General features: G+C 39.7%; 2 long non-coding RNA genes across 2 annotated transcripts; one reads left to right on the top strand and one right to left on the bottom strand.

Annotated features, from left to right (window-relative positions):
* Window positions 1-4,247: 4,247 nt before the first annotated feature.
* Window positions 4,248-11,413, bottom strand: LOC310903162. The gene is made up of 3 exons (XR_014587314.1): window positions 11,364-11,413; window positions 5,200-5,310; window positions 4,248-4,296 (listed from the first exon to the last, which is right to left on the bottom strand). It is a non-coding gene; the product is annotated as an uncharacterized lncRNA (long non-coding RNA).
* A 127-nt stretch (window positions 11,414-11,540) lies between these two features.
* On the top strand, window positions 11,541-14,911 carry LOC310892851. The gene is made up of 3 exons (XR_014578522.1): window positions 11,541-11,608; window positions 12,551-12,639; window positions 12,921-14,911. It is a non-coding gene; the product is annotated as an uncharacterized lncRNA (long non-coding RNA).
* The last annotated feature ends 2,684 nt before the right edge of the window (window positions 14,912-17,595 follow it).

Below are 17,595 nucleotides of genomic sequence, written 5' to 3' on the forward strand. Positions count from 1 at the left end.
TTCCTATATAACCCTATTTGTTATTTTATTATCCCTAGTATCATTATTTTTATTGTTACAAAATGAACACCATCCCAGCTGAGTGTCAGAATAGAAATACTATGTTAGCAGCTTGCATTAGTAAAATGCACTCCAGAGGAAGAGCTGATGGTAGCATCTTGTCATAGAGCACAATGATTGTGAGAAGGGGTAAGGGCTACACAGGCTATTCTTACATGGTATTAGAGCTGGAGACAGAAGGAAGAGCCATTCCCAATCTGTCTTACTGTAGAGGTGCCCCTTACAAGAAAAAATAAAAATAAAAAAATCAGGCCTGGAGGAAGAAAGCACATGCAGTAGTGCAATGCTTTCACTGCTGTTGGGCCATTCTGCTGGGATGTAAAGCTGAAGTCTTTCTGGGAGAAAAGGGAGAAAAGTTTGCTCTCACTTTCATGCTGAGGTCTCTACTGAGCTGCTATATAGATTGCTATTTCAATTATTAAACTACCATATGAACAGAGGTTCTTTCCTTTTGCAGCCATGAGAAACAGAGGGAATCTACCTCCCACTCTCCCCTTACCTTGCTCAGTTCTTCGAACAAAAGAATACAGCTACTGCCTCCAAGCATCTGAGCTTTCCAGCCAGGGCTGGCAAAGATAGCTAACTCCCAGAGAGGACCAGGATTTCATCTTCTCCCTTAGTGTTTCATATTGGCTATGCCCACCGGTCACATAGATTTTATGCTTGCTACAGAAAGCTTGCTGCCTAGATGTTTTCTGACACCTCTGTCTCTCCCCTTGCACAGCACAGGCACGTGTGGCATGTTGACCAGGAGGCTGGATCGCACTGCAGTTTGTGAGCATTGTCACACCTCACTTTCAAGAGTCCAGGTGTTTTCTGCATCTGATTCTAAAGCTTCATACCAGCAGGAAATATTTACTGGACAATTTCCAGAAGCAGTTACAAATAAGCCTTGGTACCACCAAAGATGATGGGATCGCACAGAGACACTTGTATAGAAAACTCCGATTTTGTGTTTGTAGGCTTAAATAAATAGAGAGTGAGAAGAAAAAGCGAGAAAACACCGAAAACAACACCCTAAAAAGGACACTTCAGTCAAGGGGCACACTTAATTTGGGGAAAGGAAGGAACCTCTCCCATTTTGATCACACTGTTTCAGAGAGATGTCACTTCAGGTGGCTCACTGAAGCAAGCAAAAAGTACCTGTCTCTTTTTGAGGGCTCCACAATCCCTGCATCCCTCTCCTCTCACCCTCCTGCATGATTTTGCTCTTTCCCACGGAGAAATAGAGCAGCATGTAATGAGCCATGTTTCTCATCTACTACTAGCCCTAGGAACCCTATTGATCTCATCAGTGTTAAATTAGCCTTGATAGTGATATGGTATTTTGGACACGACTAAGCTGCAGCACTGCCACTTCCTAAACAAGCCGTAGGCTTTGTTTCAAATGAATACAGCAACTGATTAATCAATACTGAAAGGTTATCAGAGCCTGCCTTCTGATAGCAGGCTTTCACAATGCCCAGGGGTTGCTTTTTTTCTTGGTTAAACAAAAACACACTTATTTTTAGTGCTTTTTCTGCCTTCTGGGGCATTGTTTTCTCCCTCTGACAGCCCATCCTGCTCCCACACGGTGTCCTGGGTCTGGTGGAACTTCACCAGTTCCCACACCCAGAAGGATCCCAAAGCAGTCCAGATCCCCATGGAAACCTTAGCAGGCTGACTGCCTGCTAGGGGTCTAACTAAGTGTCTGTGCATGACTGGCATGCACAACATGTTCCCTGGTCTGGGAAGGGGTCTCAGCCACCGGGTCCCTGCTTGCCTGCGTCAGAGAGCAGAACAATGACGCATGCAGCTCCTTGAGGACTTCCCAAAATAGACATTGCCATGGTGTGCTTTCACAATCTGCTGTCTCTACTCAGATTTTTTTTAGGTTATGTGGTAAAACACTTGTCTCCATGCTTGAAAAGGAGCAGGGAGGCCCAGGAGTTGGCAGGAGGGAGGAAGGGGAGGGCAAAAACCCCTCAGGACCCACTGAAGCCCCCTGCCTTGTCCCCTCCTGGTTGCCCCTGGGGAGCAACCACCCATGGGTTAGGTGAGACCCATCAAGATAAGTCAATGGGCGAAACTTTTCCCAGGTCACTTCACACATGGGGTGAAGGTATGAGTGCGTGCAGGTATGAGACTCAGCATGGGATGCTAGAGAAGAGCATTTTGGATGGGATATTTAAGGAAGGGAACAAAGGTGGTGAGAAGGAGGGATCAAAGGGGTCTGGGGAGGAACAAGCATGAAAATATAAAGGGAAAATGGCTCTTGGCAGGTAGGCAGGTGCTGGTCAGTGTATGTGTCTGGCCATGCCTGCGCTGACCAGCACAGTCTGTCCTGCCTCCTCATTAAACTATTTCTAAGGGTTTTCATGGGCGAGGGCTCCTCATTTCCCGTGCCCACGCACAGACTAGGGGAAGCGGTGTGCATGCAGGTGTGTGTGTGTGTCCTGCCCCTTGTCGCTGCTCCACTACCCTACAAAATGAATCATACTCAAGTGAGAACAAGCGTATGTTTCTACAAGCTAATTGCTAAAGCCATCCTGTGCGAAGGAGGACTTGTGTTCTGGGCTTTACTCTAATGAACATGTAAGTACAAGTTATAAATCAGAAGGGCTTAAAAAAAAAAAAAAAGAGAGTCCCTTTTATCCTACAGGGCACTAATAGGTGGAAACTGGAGCATTGCTTGAAACATCCATCTCCCTACAAGCATGGATCAAATTTGGACTAAAATCTCCAATATCCAGTAAATGCTGATTTAAAAAGTAATCCGTAAAAGGAAATCTTATCTTTAAAAAGGCACAAAGGAAATTCTAATGTTCTCCAGCAGTCTCAGGGCTCTTAAAAGAAAGATCCAGCTGCTCTTGTACTTTATAAGGAAAGGCACTAAGCACCTACCTGTAGATGAGGTTTGATGCTGTCTATCCCAAAAAGCTCTAGGTGTGTTCTCAGAGCCCAGCAGGACTGAAGTAGGTTTCCCACCTCTCCTCAGCTCTCTCATGGACACTCTCTGCTTTGCATTTTCTGTGGATCCACTGTTCAAGCACCTAGCTCTTCCTCTGTGTTGAGCCATTGCTCAAACTGGCATTTGTGGCATGTGGGGAGCATGTGCCTGGGAAACTCATCACAGAGCAGAAACAGTTTTTTTCCCAGAGGGAGATTCATATCACCCATTCTATGCTCTTGCTTTGGCTCACCTTTAGGGAAACCAACTTTTCTCTATGAGCTGTAGAAGGAGCCACCTCCCACGGGTGAAGTTGGACTGCTGTGGCAGATGGAGTGCCCAGGTGCTCTGTGTGTGGCTCACAAGATAACCTCCCTATAAGCACCCCTAGCCAGAACATCACCTTTTCTTTATTTCTTGATTTTACTACCAGTTTTTCTTTGCTATAAATTTTGTGGTTTTTTTTGTTTGTTTTGTCTTTTTTTTTTTTACAAGGTGGCTAATCCTTGCTGTGACTTTATTATTATTATTATTATTATTATTGAGAATAAAAACAGTTTTTCCTGGCTTTTCTCAGTTAAAGGAAATATTAGAGAAAAAAATACCTCCTCTTGTTTACACATTGGGCTGAAGTTTATGTTGGTTCTTTCTTTGTTAATTCTGGTCCTAAAACTTGCTGAAGGGTTCCGTCCAGCACATATAAATATAATATATAACAAGATAACTTAGAATATATGGAATATAATGTAGGATGTATGATACTTGATAAAAGATGTATTGTACATCATACAACATATAAGACTATATGAATTAGACATTTATATCTTATACTATACATTAGACTATGTATTACTTAATACATAATATGCATCTATCTATATGTTATTTTTATTTACTCAACTGACATTTGTAGAGATTCGCTCTTTGATGTCTACCTTATTTTCTTTGCTAATTCTGAATATTACCTCTTTGGAAACAGGCTTATGAAGCCAATCTGAATAAAGAATCACAGAGCCACTTTCACTTACAGTGAAAAAAATTTTAGTAAAGGGAGGGGAGGAGCTATCCATTAAGCTGTCCACTGTCTGTTTCTGCTCTACTGATACCCTACACAAATTGTCGTTTTATTGCACTATCATCATCAGAACTTCCCTGTTCACACAATCTAGCAAGTAGCTGGTCTTCTGCACAGAAGCTTCCTCGTCTGTCCCAATTTATTGACTCAATTTTGAAGGTAATAACACACATTTCTAAATACCTCTCTGCTGATGAGTCCTCTTCAGTGTTGACCTGTCAAACCAACAAACCTGTTTTGTGGACAAAGGTTGGGTTAGTTACAATGTCAGGGAACTAAAGTGAAATTTTGCTCCATCAGGCCCTGCTCACTTTGCTAGAGGGTAGTATGCCTCATTAGTTACTTCCCAAGAAACAACTGCTGAAACGAGGTGAAGACAGATTCTTGTTCCAATGGAAAGAGGCTTAAATGTTTCCTAAATTTTGTGTTAACTTTAGACTCCACCTTATCACACCTTACAATAAACCTTCTTTTCAAATAATGGAGGAATTTAGGTATGAAATTTCTTGAGGCAGAATAAAACAGTCTTCTCCATCAGTACCTGTACCTCTAGCCTTCTAAGAATGAAGAAAAGACTTATCTGGATTTTCTTATTTTGATTTAATTATAGCTCTTAGAAGCATTTTTTTCTGTAGCTGTATAAAAAGTTAAGCTTAGCATTATCTTGTTACAAAAATGGGGGAACTGTAAAGCTGAATCAATATGACTTTAAAAGCTACTATTTAATTAGTATAAGTTGATTAGAAAGACATTTGATTTTATTGGAGTGTAGTCTGCTGGGATTAAGGGCTAATAATACCTGGATATACTTTCTGATAAGAGTTTTGCCCACCTATGTATTATATCTATTGATGGCACACAAGAAAACGAAGCTATGGGAGGATGGTGAATTTACCTATTAAAATTATGAAATATGGCACAGCACTTCACCTTTTATATGAAGTGGTCATGTTGGTCTGTGTTATTGTCCTCTTTGTACAGCTAATGCAAGAGGTCTTGATCCAAGCAGCACAGTGAGATGAGTCATTAAAAAGGTAATTCTAATACTTTCCATACTACAACTTTGTGATCCATGAAATAAATTCAACTTCTACTGTTACTCCAATGAAGTTTTTTTACAATAAACATTACTTACAAACAGTGGTGAAATTTCCAAACGTATTATACTTGAGGAGACCACTGAGATCTTCAGTCGTTGCTATGATGTTCAGAGTGGACTGATGGAGCAATATGAAAGAAGACTGACCTTTGAATAAATAAGAGGGTGAAAAGAATTGTTTAGCAGATTTTTCTCAAGACAGAAATTTAAGTTTCGCTTACCAAGTGCTTGTATGAAAAACAACACACGGGTGTCTTTTGTATCAAAGACTTTTCAAATGTAAGATGTGGTAGCAGCTGGACAAATCTGAAAATGCAGCCACTGCAATTTTTAAATTAGTGCAGTCCCCAGTGAAATACAAGCCCAATGATTTCATAACAAAATGCTATTTTATGGGTTACCTGACAGTAAAAATTAAAACATGGAGAAAAAGCGTTATCCAGGACAACCTTCTTTTATCTTGTATAAGGTGGGGACTTAGAGTTTTTATCCTTAATTCCCTTTTAGGCAGATCACCTTCTTAAACCAGAAGCCTTGTGATGCTGCCATGTTGCCAGAGCCTGTGCATGCACTGTATTTCTTTCATAAAACTCTTTGATTTCAGCAGGAGTTTTACCTGAATATGAATGACAGAGTCATCTTTGACCCCACTTTACAAGGGCACTTTTTGTAGTCTACTAAATTCTTTTCTAGGTTAAAATAACTCAATTGCATTTCTAACAAGTGCTTGATTATGGAGGCTGGAAATGTAACATCCATACCAAGTAGACAAAATTGAACTACAGTTTCAGAGAATAAACACTTTCAGCTTTAACAGTTTGCTTTTAACATAAAAGATATATTCTAGGAAATCCAGATTATCATAGCGAATGTCTGGGAGGTGGAATTATCCTTAGAAGACCCTTGCCATGAGGCTATTCAGGAGCACAATAGGGTGCTGTTCCTGAAATCAGCTCAAGATCCTTTCCAAGAAGTTTTAGAGAAGAGAATTTTTCATTAGTTTGGGCTTCGGGGCACAAAAACAATAAACCTGAGGAACACATACTTGCAATTCAAGTCCAATGTCAAGTCTGGGATTTCACCCTCATATTTTCCCTTTCTCTGACACAGAGTTCTCTGAGCTGCCCTCTCTCCTGTCACAATTTTGAGATGAGTTTTTGAGACAAAAAGGCATTCATAGCAGTTACCCTGGAGGCCAAAGACTAGAAAGAAACTCAGTATAATTTTGGATGGAGATCTCAAGACCTGTTTAAGAAAGAACGCAAAGGGAGCAAGGAGAAAATCCCACCTTAGGAGGTGGACAGGACAGAGATGCCACCTTTTTGTCTAGCACATGGGCAATTACTGTAACTGTTTCATGCTATATTCTTATAATTAATAATTACTTCCTACAATGAAGGCCACTATGGGCTTTCAAATGGGATTTGCTTCAGGAGTAAGAAGAATTTCCACTTCAATTGCTCTTCTGCTCTCCTCTCTAACCCCCTTGTCATTCAAGACTATTGCAGGAAAAGGAAAAAACTCTTAAACTTGCAGTTGATGCTACACATGTAGAAGTGGCATTGCCTGATATAAGCTGAACAATGTGTGGGAAGGAAGAGACATCTGCTGCAAAAGTAAAGATGGAAATATTGTATGTTTTTTGTGTTTTCTTCCTTTTTTTTTTTTTTCCTTTCACACTGGTTTTAGCTTTAGAATTGTGGAAGAGGTAATCAAGATATTAATTCCATAGTAATTGCAGAATTTCTGATACTGTTGGTCCTTTACCAGCCTTTTGCTTGTGGAACTGTAAGGCAAAGACAAGGTAACACAAGTGCACTTCTGTGGCAAAGTTTTGCATCTCAGTTCCCCATCTTACTGGAAGGCTACAGAGTACAAGAGCGTGTCTTGAGAAATGGCAGGGAGCAGAAAGGAGAAAGAGAAGGCTCCCTAATGCTACTTATCTTCAGGATGGAAATCATCCAAAGATTCCCTGCCAAGGCTAATAAAGAATGAAATCTAGTGAGACATAGAGGAAAAGAGCCTTGCACCAAACCAAAGGATGTTACAATGACACTTCACTGAAAATTTGAGTAAAGTGACATTTGATGGTACTATTATCAGTGATTTAAATCAGCCAATTGGATTTGAATTCAGATGACTGAAATTAAACATTATCACTATCCTTATTGGGCTCTCCTCTACGTTGCCATGTAAACAGCATTTTTGGGAAAGGAGCTAGTCAATGCACCACTGAAAGAAAAGTGATCCTTGGCTAAAATAGTCCAACATTTCTCTATTCGTATGCAGCTGTTGAAGAAAGAGACAGCAACAATATAATTCCAGGTCAGAAATTGCCTTGTTATCCTGGGTGCAGCTTCCTTTCAAATAACCTGCACCAGCCCTGCAAAGCCATCAGAAATTTTAGCCTGCTCCAGACTAAAATTCTTGCAGTGTTCCTCTTTCCCCGTAATGAGGGCATCTTTGAACATGCTGGCATTCAAACTGTATAAGCAGTGGTATCTTGTCACTCTTCCAGCTAAAATGTTTCCACCACCAGTCTGCAACTGTTTGTTTAGCTATCCAGCCAAGTGGGTAGCCAAACTGTCTTGCCAGTTAGCCTCCCAACGCTTAATGGCCTCAGATGAAATGCCAGTGGGCACAGACAGCCCATGTGTGGCCAGTGGGAGGAAAGCCTCAGATCGCCTGCACTGTGTATATCAAATTGCTCGATCATCCAGCTTCCTGAGACACTAAAACATGAGACATCAGCCATATTGCACTGTCTGTTAAACACTTTCTTTGATTGATCAAGTCTTACTTAACGAGCATAAATATGTCTAGCTGACATATTTATGAATAGCTTGGGTTTTCAAGTCATGTGTCACAGTGATAGCCCCAGCAGACCTCTGCAGCACTTTTTGCCATTATTCTGGAAACCTTAACACTGCCTGTGGATAAACGACAACATGTCTGCTTGACCACTGTATATCATCCAGCGCTGACAGCTGATTTGCTGGAGTCCAATGGCAATACTAGCTTGTTTTTTTGTTTGTTTGTTTGATTGTTTGCTTTTTCACTGATAGGCCTACTTATCTGCCTGACCTCAAAAAGAAGGGACAAAACTAAGTCCAAGAAGTTCTTTCTCATAAAGTGCACCTGCTGTCACAGGTGGTTTTTTCAGGTCCAGATGTTTCATCTCTCCCTATACGTGATGCTGGGAGAGCTGAACACTCACTCAGTAGCTCTGAGATCCACAGCTACAGAGATGTTTACATCTTAGACCTACAGCTACATGACCTCCTTAGTAGGGCAGGTAACCGTCTTCTTGGGAGAATATCCTGGAAATGCTCTCCGTCATGTATCCATTCAAGGCTATGGCTGCAAAGCATGACAAGAATGAATGTTAGCTCATACTTGGGTGCCCACACCTAAGACAGTCCTGGTACCAATAACCACATAAGCATGAATTTTTACAGGATTTGGCAGCAAGTGGCTAAATCCCGTGAGAATCCCAGACAGAAAAAGTAAGCCAAGAGTTTTAATAGCATAGCTAGGGAGGTAACTCATCTGAAATGTCAGTAATGTAGGGAGTCTCCAAGACTTAATCGCTTAAACATTTACACTACATGATTTAAAAATAACAATAAGCATATTGCTAATGTGAAGAAAAAAAATGTAATGCCTAAGTTGCCTAACTGCCTAAATACTTAGTTATGCCCTGACAATAAAAACATCATAAATAATATTGATAGTCATGCATTACATCACCCTTGCAGGCAACAGTGGGGAATGGAAGGCCTGTTACTCTAGGGTATGGGTATGGGTGGGATTTGCTGCACAGAAATGTTGAATCACCCTTCCAGGATGTGCCCAAAGTGCAGCAAGGGCATATGCTTACTGAAGGGGTTAGACAAACTCAAGCCTTCTTTACTGGTGAACAACAACAGTGGCACCACAACAACACAATACAGCAGCTGTGGCACTAAAAAGGAGCTCAGCACAGGCAAGGTGAGACCCCTTATCCAGTGATCCCTGAGAATTGCTCAGGTACTTATGCTACAGCTGCAAGGATAAGGCAGCACAAAGATCTTGTGAATCCCTTGGGGTCTGCAGTGGTGGTGTTCAAGGAACCTGTCTGTTTTATACAGATTATAGCTTAGACAGAAGCTTCTTGATGAGGTAGGTTGTGAAGTGTCAGAAAGCATAGTGCAGCAACAGCCCTACTACCTGGATTTTCTGTGCAGAGGACCATCATTTATGGCATGCTTGTAACCTAATAATCAGTAGCAACAATTCTACTTTTGTCGTGTCCTTGAGAAGTAATACAATAAACTGCAAACAAACAAGGTAAACCCCCCTCCTTAAGAAAATGTGATTTGGACATCATATCCAAATGAATAAATCATTCCTGAAAGGCAGAAGCAATATTACTGTTGAATTAGTGCTGGATGTTCTTTTGTTAAATTGTATACAATCAAAGCAAGGTGCCAAATTGCCACCTAACTGTCTGGAGGTCGATTTTTAAATTCACGGATGAGCTAATGCATTTGTGGCAGTGATCATAAAGGGAGGAGTTCACCTTGCATTAGCCTTGACTCATAACTATAAATCTACAATGTTACCAGAAATAGATGTCCTATTTCTTGTCATTGATCTGCAAGGCATAATTTAAACATTTACATGTCCCAATGTTGAGCCTTCCAATTGCCCGAAACATCTCTCTCCAGGGAATGTTCACCACAAGGACAGTGATTGTAAAAATAAGAGCATCTTCACTAAAAACTGGGAACCTTTGGCATCTTGAAGTTTATCAAAAGTCTCATAAGTCAATGGGAATCAAAGAAGACCGATAAGGACCAAATGAGGACATGACAGAAGTAAAACAAATGTATGCTAGATTATAGTTTTGGTGGGCACAGGAAATTAGAAGAGAAGGGATTCTGCATGACTATTAAGCAAAATGCTGAAGACATTGCTATAAAATTAACTGATGCACTGTCTTGTCTTCTTTCAGCAGAACTAACGTAGTTACTATAGATTCATTCTCATACAGAAAGATCCCAGAACTGGGAAAAAACTAATAGAAAAATCTGAGAAATTTTGTTTAGCTTGAAGCAATGCTATGTGTTTCCCTGAAATTGGTATTTTAAAGACAATACATATGAGAAACTTTCTTGAATTATATACTAGTTACGAAAATATGTATTTAGGTGAAGTACATGGCAAATTTAAAGATTGTGTTCTCAGGACCCTACTGTTACTGAACAATCATGTATAGGTGAGATGGGAAAGTTCATAGATTAATTTCCAGACAAGTTTGCAGTAATTTGTAAGTGCGTATGCAAACTTCATTCCTTTTTCTAGTGAAGTAGTCCATTTCCTGAAGTATGAAAATAGATACTAGATAGCAAAGTAAACCTGTGCAGTATGTCCAAACTTCAGAGCAAAAGGTCCAGATACTAACATAAGGATCTTTGAATGTTTTGAATTCTATCATTTGTTCATTGTCTGAAATGTAACTATTTCAGACACCAGTTCAAAGAACAAGAAGTGTGAAAAATCCTGCAAGCAGTTTACTCCAGTACCTTTGTGAGGTCTAAATCTCATAGTTATTATATCAATTTGGATATTCATTACTTCTTATAATTTCATTTTTTATATAATCTGCAGTAGAAGCATGCTAAGAAGACCAGGGCTGTTCATTTAGCTGAGGCCAATAAATAGGTAATGATGGAATATTTGAAAGCATCATGAAATTCAATAAGATGTTTGTGGTGTTTCATCATAAGGTCAGTTATGAAGAGCTGTGCTGTGGGGCTAATGCCTACTTGACTTCATTTTCTAGTTTGTTTTTTGTAGTAGTGGCAAATAAGCAGAACAAAACTCTCTGCCTTCTTATTCAGATATACCTGGAATCCAGCACTCGTGCCTGTCAGCTTTTATCTGCTTGTTATTTTTTATTTAATTACTTGTTAGTGGTTTCTGTTTTGCTACTTCTTTCACACAGTTCTTTGTACAAAAAAATGAAGAAATAGTTATGTATGCAATGGTACATCAATCATCTGAATGACCCTCTTATTCATTTAAACTCCCCTTGTGCTATCTTCAGATGGAAGCATCTACGTAAATTTGCTGTTTTTAAATTCTCTGATAAACTAAATAACAATTACACTACTTTTATATTGGAGGAAGGACTAATTCACAGAGACTGGTCTTACCTCCAAGGTAAATATGCTCCAGGGATCAGTCCCTTGGTGGTAGTCTTGAGGCATCCTAGGGAAGGGGGGTAGCTTTGGCAGCATGCCCTTATCTTTTTTTGCCCACACACCTGGATTCCATCTAATCAAAGCTCAAGCTTAAAATAACTGGGACCTATAGCCAGGAAACCTAGTCCTAGGGTCTGTAAGCTACCCTGGCCATGGAGTTCAGGTGGAGTCAGTAGAAGCATTTCTCTGTGGACAAGGTACACAGCTCATTTTGGGAAAAGTGAAGTACATGCTGACAAAAGGTTCAAGTGTCTCTGATGGCCATTTTTGCAAGTAGTATGTATCATTTTGGTGTACTTTAGCAACACCTGTATTCATGTTTCATAAGAAAGGATTAAGGTCTCAGCACCACCTTAAGATAAGAAGAGATTTCAGTCTTTCATACTAATCAATTATTTAATGGAAAAATGAAAATTTCTGAACATTGATGTTAGCAAGTAATGAGAGAAAACATCTCTGATTGTTCCTTGCTGATGTCTATGTTAATACTTTGAGTTGTCCATATACTTCATAGTTTTGAGTATCATCTCTTTCTACAGGAAAAGCTTGATCCAATTTTACAAAGCTTTCATGAATTTTTCCATTGCTCTGAAAGGGATTGCTTAGAATTTCCTAAAATATTAATTCTTGTCTGGGACAGTTGAACAATCTTCAACAGCAAACAAATGAGGTCCAAGTTTCCCTGATATAGACTTTATGTGTGTTGCAGACAGTTAGAACTTCTTTAATTCGAAAATATGGAGTCTTACTGGACTTCTAGCTTCTCTTTTTGTAGCACTATTAACTAATACAGCTTTACTTATTCTACTTTTTCCTATACTCTCCAAGCACCTGTATAAATCTTTTAAAATTCTGACTTCACTGTTATCTAATAATTCATAATGAAGAAAACTCTGCTTTTATTAGTTTTGAGCTTACCATCTCTTGTTTCATTGAATGTCCTTGCTTTTGTTATGAGATGAAGAGGAGAAAAGCTCCCCATCCATTTTCCTTAGGCTATTGTTATTTGGTACACATTTATAATTTCTCCTCATTGTCTTTTTAAATATCACTGCTTTTGCAGAAACTTCTGTTAGTTTCTGGCTATTGAAGGATCCTCGTTTTGTCTAGTAATAATGTTACTTGTCGTTTTGATTTAGTTAGAGTCAGAGCAATTTCTGTTGGAATGGAGTTCTGGAGGCCGCCTCATCCAATCCCTTGTTCCACACCATGCTGGCTTCAAAATTAGGTGAGGTGGATCAAAGCCTTCTTTTCCCCTCAGGTGCTGCAAATCTCCATCCTGCTCCACAACATCCTGAGACAACCTTGTGCAGTGCTGAACCACATTCATGGGAAGAATTTTTCCTCCTATATCTGACTGAAATTTCCCTTACCGCAGCTTGTAACCACTGCCTCTTGTTCCTGCACCTTGTCCTTGCACCTCTGGAAAATGCCTATCTCTCTCTTCCTATACGCCCCCTCTACATACTAAAGGAAAGCAATTAGACCTCTCTGCTTTCTCTTTTCTAGGCTGGACAAGTCCAGATGACTCAGTCTCCCCCCACTTCATCATGTGCTGAAGCACCTGAGCTGTCACAGCAGCCCTCCACACTCTCCTCTGCTTATTGATGTCTTTCATGTACAGGGAAGTCAAAACTGGACACAATATCCCAGACACACCTTCACAATTGCCACGAAGAGAGCAACACTTGCTTTGACTTGGTGGGTATATGCTTGTTCATACAGCCCAGTCTGCAGTCATCACTATGCTGGCCTATGTTCAGCTTGCTGTGCACCAGGATCCTCCAGGTCTCTTTGGGCAGAGCAGTTCCTTAGTCCCTCACTCCATGGCTGCAGTGTTGTGAGGAGTGTTCCTGTCCCAGGTGCAGGATTTTGTATTTTAATTTGTTGAATTTCATAGCTTCTTTCAGCCCATTATTCCACCCTGTTGTGATTTCTGTGAATGGCAACTCCACCCACCAGCACATCAAACTCTCCTCTCAGTATGGTGTCATCTGCTAACTCAGACAGTGCCCATTCCTCCCCAATGCACAGGTCACATATGGAAGCAATCAACACTGGCAATCATAACATCAACTGCTGTTAATGGGCACTTACTATCTTTAAATTCCTGTCATAAATATCTTACATTTTTGACTTCAGAGGTGTAATAGTCAGACAGTTCCTTCTTTGTGAATTAACAGTGTGCGTAAAACAGAAGTATCTTGACCATTTATTCAGCTATCTTTGAGACATTATGGTATCAACATACACAGGTCCAGCCTAGCATTGGAAGTTTCAGCAACATGTTCTTTTCCCAGGCTCACCTGGGAGAAAACTTTGTGGTTTACGAGAACTTACTGCTAGATTTTTTTTTCCTTTGCCTATTGTTTTGCTTGATGTTCTTGAGTTTCGTCTTGTATCACCCTAAGTATTTTATTTTCCCCTTTGTTTCAACCTTTGAGCATGCATTCAGTTACATAGCTACTCAAATCCCAATGTATTCAAAATACTTCTCTGTGCCTGAGGAATGCAGGAATATAAAAAAGAATGAAGCTTTTCAATAGCCTCAGATATATTTTTGGTTCATTGCTGTTGTGGCCTGCAAAAGAGTTCAAGGATCTTTCAAATGTGAGAGCTGAGTACCCTAAGTTCTCTATAACCATACAGCTGCTTTTATTCTAATGTTATACTTCATGAACATAAACAAATTTCAGTTTTAGCCAGGCATGAATTCTAATTCAAGGGTCCCTTCCACAACTAACACATAATTAGTTACAAAATTCATGATCCACTTTGGAAACAGAAGGCTCCATTCCTTAAAGGCTATTCAGTACCTCATATTTAATGCTCTATGCATTGCTTATTTAAACAAAAACAGAACGTACCCTGCTTGCATACATTTACCTAAACTTGATCAACTTTGAGTTTCCTTTGAAAACCACAATGTCTCATGATTCCACTGCAACCAATTAGGATGACATCCTTCAGCTTGATTTTGCCATTCAATAAACAAATCTGACGTTTAAATGTTTCCAGACCTCACTACATTCTGAAACTAAGCATGGCCAGCAGCAGTTAGTATTCCAAAATGTAGTGTCCAAACCCACTGAAATGAATTGGCCTTTGGACAAATAGCAGAGAAGCATTTTTTCCATTTTTATCCTTTCCAGATATGGTAGGTTTCTAACTACAATTATCTTTAGGGTGATATAAGCACTACCTTGATCATGACAATTAAATCTGATGCTATAAAGACAATAGAAAAAAATAGAACCAGGCTCAGTTCTAAAAACGTGCAAGATAGCTCCAGCAAAAACAATGATAAGATTCCCAAGACACTCACTTTTAAAAAGTTGTCAGCAAGACACAGGTATGCTACTACATGGCCATCCATGTGCAGTGATGGGTCGGTTTGTGGCTGATGCTATGTCCAGAATGAAGCACCATATAGCGATTCCTGCTAACATTTCATGCCTGCTACCAACAGGGACTGCTGACACAGGAAGCCAAACATTAAGTCATGGTTAAGACCAATACTGAATTCAAAGGACCCCTAGCAACACAAGTGGCTCAGAAATCCAGGCAGTACTTAGTATAGTCAAGATGATTCCTATAGCATTTTACCTCATACAAAAACAACTAGGCCAGATGTATGCCTTTCACATGTTTATGTCAACTTGACGAAGGCTGTTGAAAGTGAGAAGTCTATAGCAAATACTGTTCTTCCTCCTTCAGGCACTGGCTATGTTGTTGCAGGGAGATGTTTCTTCCAAAGGAGGTTTGAAATGGGGTTGTTAAGCTTTCCTTCAAATCAAGTAGTTCATTCTCCTACCAGTGATTCTGTAGCTCAGGGTGGGTGGGTGCACACAGTTCAGAGGCAGAGGAAGATCAGCATTAAATTATTCCTTTTGCCAAAGCTGCTGGGTGAGCCTGCAAAGGGCTGGAGCAAACCTGAATGCCCTAAAACAGTACCTTTTAGTCATCTGCTAAGGCACTTGCAAGAAACTCTTCCAAAAACACTACACCACATCACATGAGTGCTTGTTGCTTCTGGCCTTTTGGTTGTGCTTTTCTTCTAAGTCCTCTAGAAAAACTGGATAGAATTCTACCGTTTATTTCCATAACAGGTATACTAGATAGACAGGAAAAAAAAAAAAAGAAAAGAAAAAAAAAGCCAAAATGAATCACCCAAAATGTTCATCTCATGGCGCCTGGTGGCCCACAGAAAGCTCTGCTTCATCTGAGGATGCCAGCAGTACTCCTCCTGTTCTCTGGACACATTTATTTTAGGTGAGACGAAAAATTAATCTACAAGTTTTTTTCTTTACCTGGCTATAAATTATCTCTGTTTTTACTGTTATACAATTGGTTTCCTTCATAGTTCATGGTATGACTTGATTTATAGTATTTATAATGTCACTAAATTGACCTACAGCTTTGACCTATAAATATAGAGGCATGTGGCTTTTTCATTTATAAAGAGAGTCGGTGATGAGAGTAAATTGGATAAAGTGTTGTGGGCTGCAGGAGGTGTGAACTGAAAGGCTATCAGTCTGCCTTCCTAATCTAATCTTAATATTTATCACTGTGCTAGAAAGTCTCCTCCTTTTGCAGTATCTGCGTTGCAGAGCTTTAAATATGTTAACGTTTTCCCTGAATGTTTGTGTTGTCACCTTATTTACCATGGGAGGTGATGGGGAGGGAAGAAGAATGTAAAAGTTGACCAATCTCAATACTTTGATATCATTAATTTGAATGGGGAGAAGAAAGCCCCACATAAAAAGGCACTTTCCATGACTTATTTCTAACTTTGTCCAGAAAGAGAGAAGCTCTTATTTTTGTCAAGATTTACTTACATTACATTGTACGTTCCTATCAAAAGCACAAGAAATAGCTTTGATTCCCAGAAAATGGCCATTGCATTCATCATTGTCAGAAGCAACTTCATGCTATAGTGGTAGCCACCCCTTGCCTGGTATCAGTAAGGGCTCCAAAGTATTTAAGAAATGAACAAGAAAAAGAATGAAGAAAATCTGGCCTTACTGGATTATAACACCTGTTTTAAAACCTTTAAGGACACACATTACACAGAGATGTGAAGGTCTGTAAAAGTTTTCTTACTACTGCCTAAGAAATGTCAGTAATGACTAATGCAACTATCTCTAACATGCAATAAAGAATTTTACAGCAACCCATATCATTATAGATTTTTTCAGCTACTTATTATCTGTATTGCTTCAAACCATCTGCAAACACTGAAGCTCTAGGAAAAGTGGGTTTGTAGGAATCGGACTCCACTCAGCACTCTTCTGCCAGCACCTAGTGGATGTAAGAAATGACTCCACACAGTAGGGAGCCATCTCAGAAACATCCTGTTTGGATATGTGCTTTGGTCTCTTAAAAACTGCTGGTACTTGAGAGACTTGGTTCAAATTATTGCTGTCCCTAACAAACCTCTTTAACCCTCGTTTCTCCACCTCCCCCTTGCAGCAAAAATAGCAGGATCATTAAATGCCACAAGGAACTTACTGCTCACGGAAATGGAAATCTTCTGCAGAGAAGGTTCATCTCTAATACAGGCCAGAAAGCACACTTGAGGATGGTTTTCAACACAGAGTTAAACAGAGCTCATGGGTTTCATATAACTTACAGAACATTTGTTTTAGCACAGTCTCAATCCAGGCAAGAGCTGAGAAATATGTGGACTAGAACATGCAGTATAAGTAAATTTGGAAAAAAACCTTCCTTGTCTCCTCTTCCATGATTTTGTTTCTTTTTTTGAGAATCTGTTAAAAGTTCAGAAAATATAAGGAAGAAAGAAATGTTTTGAATTTTGAATTGTCTTCGGCTGTTCTCTTGTCAAAATTTAGACTGGCATATGGAGAGCAATTTTTAAGGCTGTCTCTCTTTAAACATTTTCAGGATATACCATTTTCCCTTTGAAAGCCACTTAAGAATCTACGTTATTTTCCAGCTCTTGGGTGTCACATCAGTCAAGAGCTGTTCTTTATATGCTAAGCTAGAACACCCCAATGTTGTTCTTCTCATCCCTTTCTCTTCTCCTCACCCTGCCCCGATTTCTGCCAGAACTTCTGTGCCAACTGAGAGACAGTTATTACTTTTATAAAAGTATAAAGCTTAAAGTGAAATAAAAGGTTTTTAGAGTTTGACAGATAGAGAAAAAAAAAAAAAGTAAAATAAT

This window comes from Anser anser (assembly GCF_964211835.1).
Source record: "Anser anser genome assembly, chromosome: 1".
NCBI lineage: Eukaryota > Metazoa > Chordata > Aves > Anseriformes > Anatidae > Anser > Anser anser.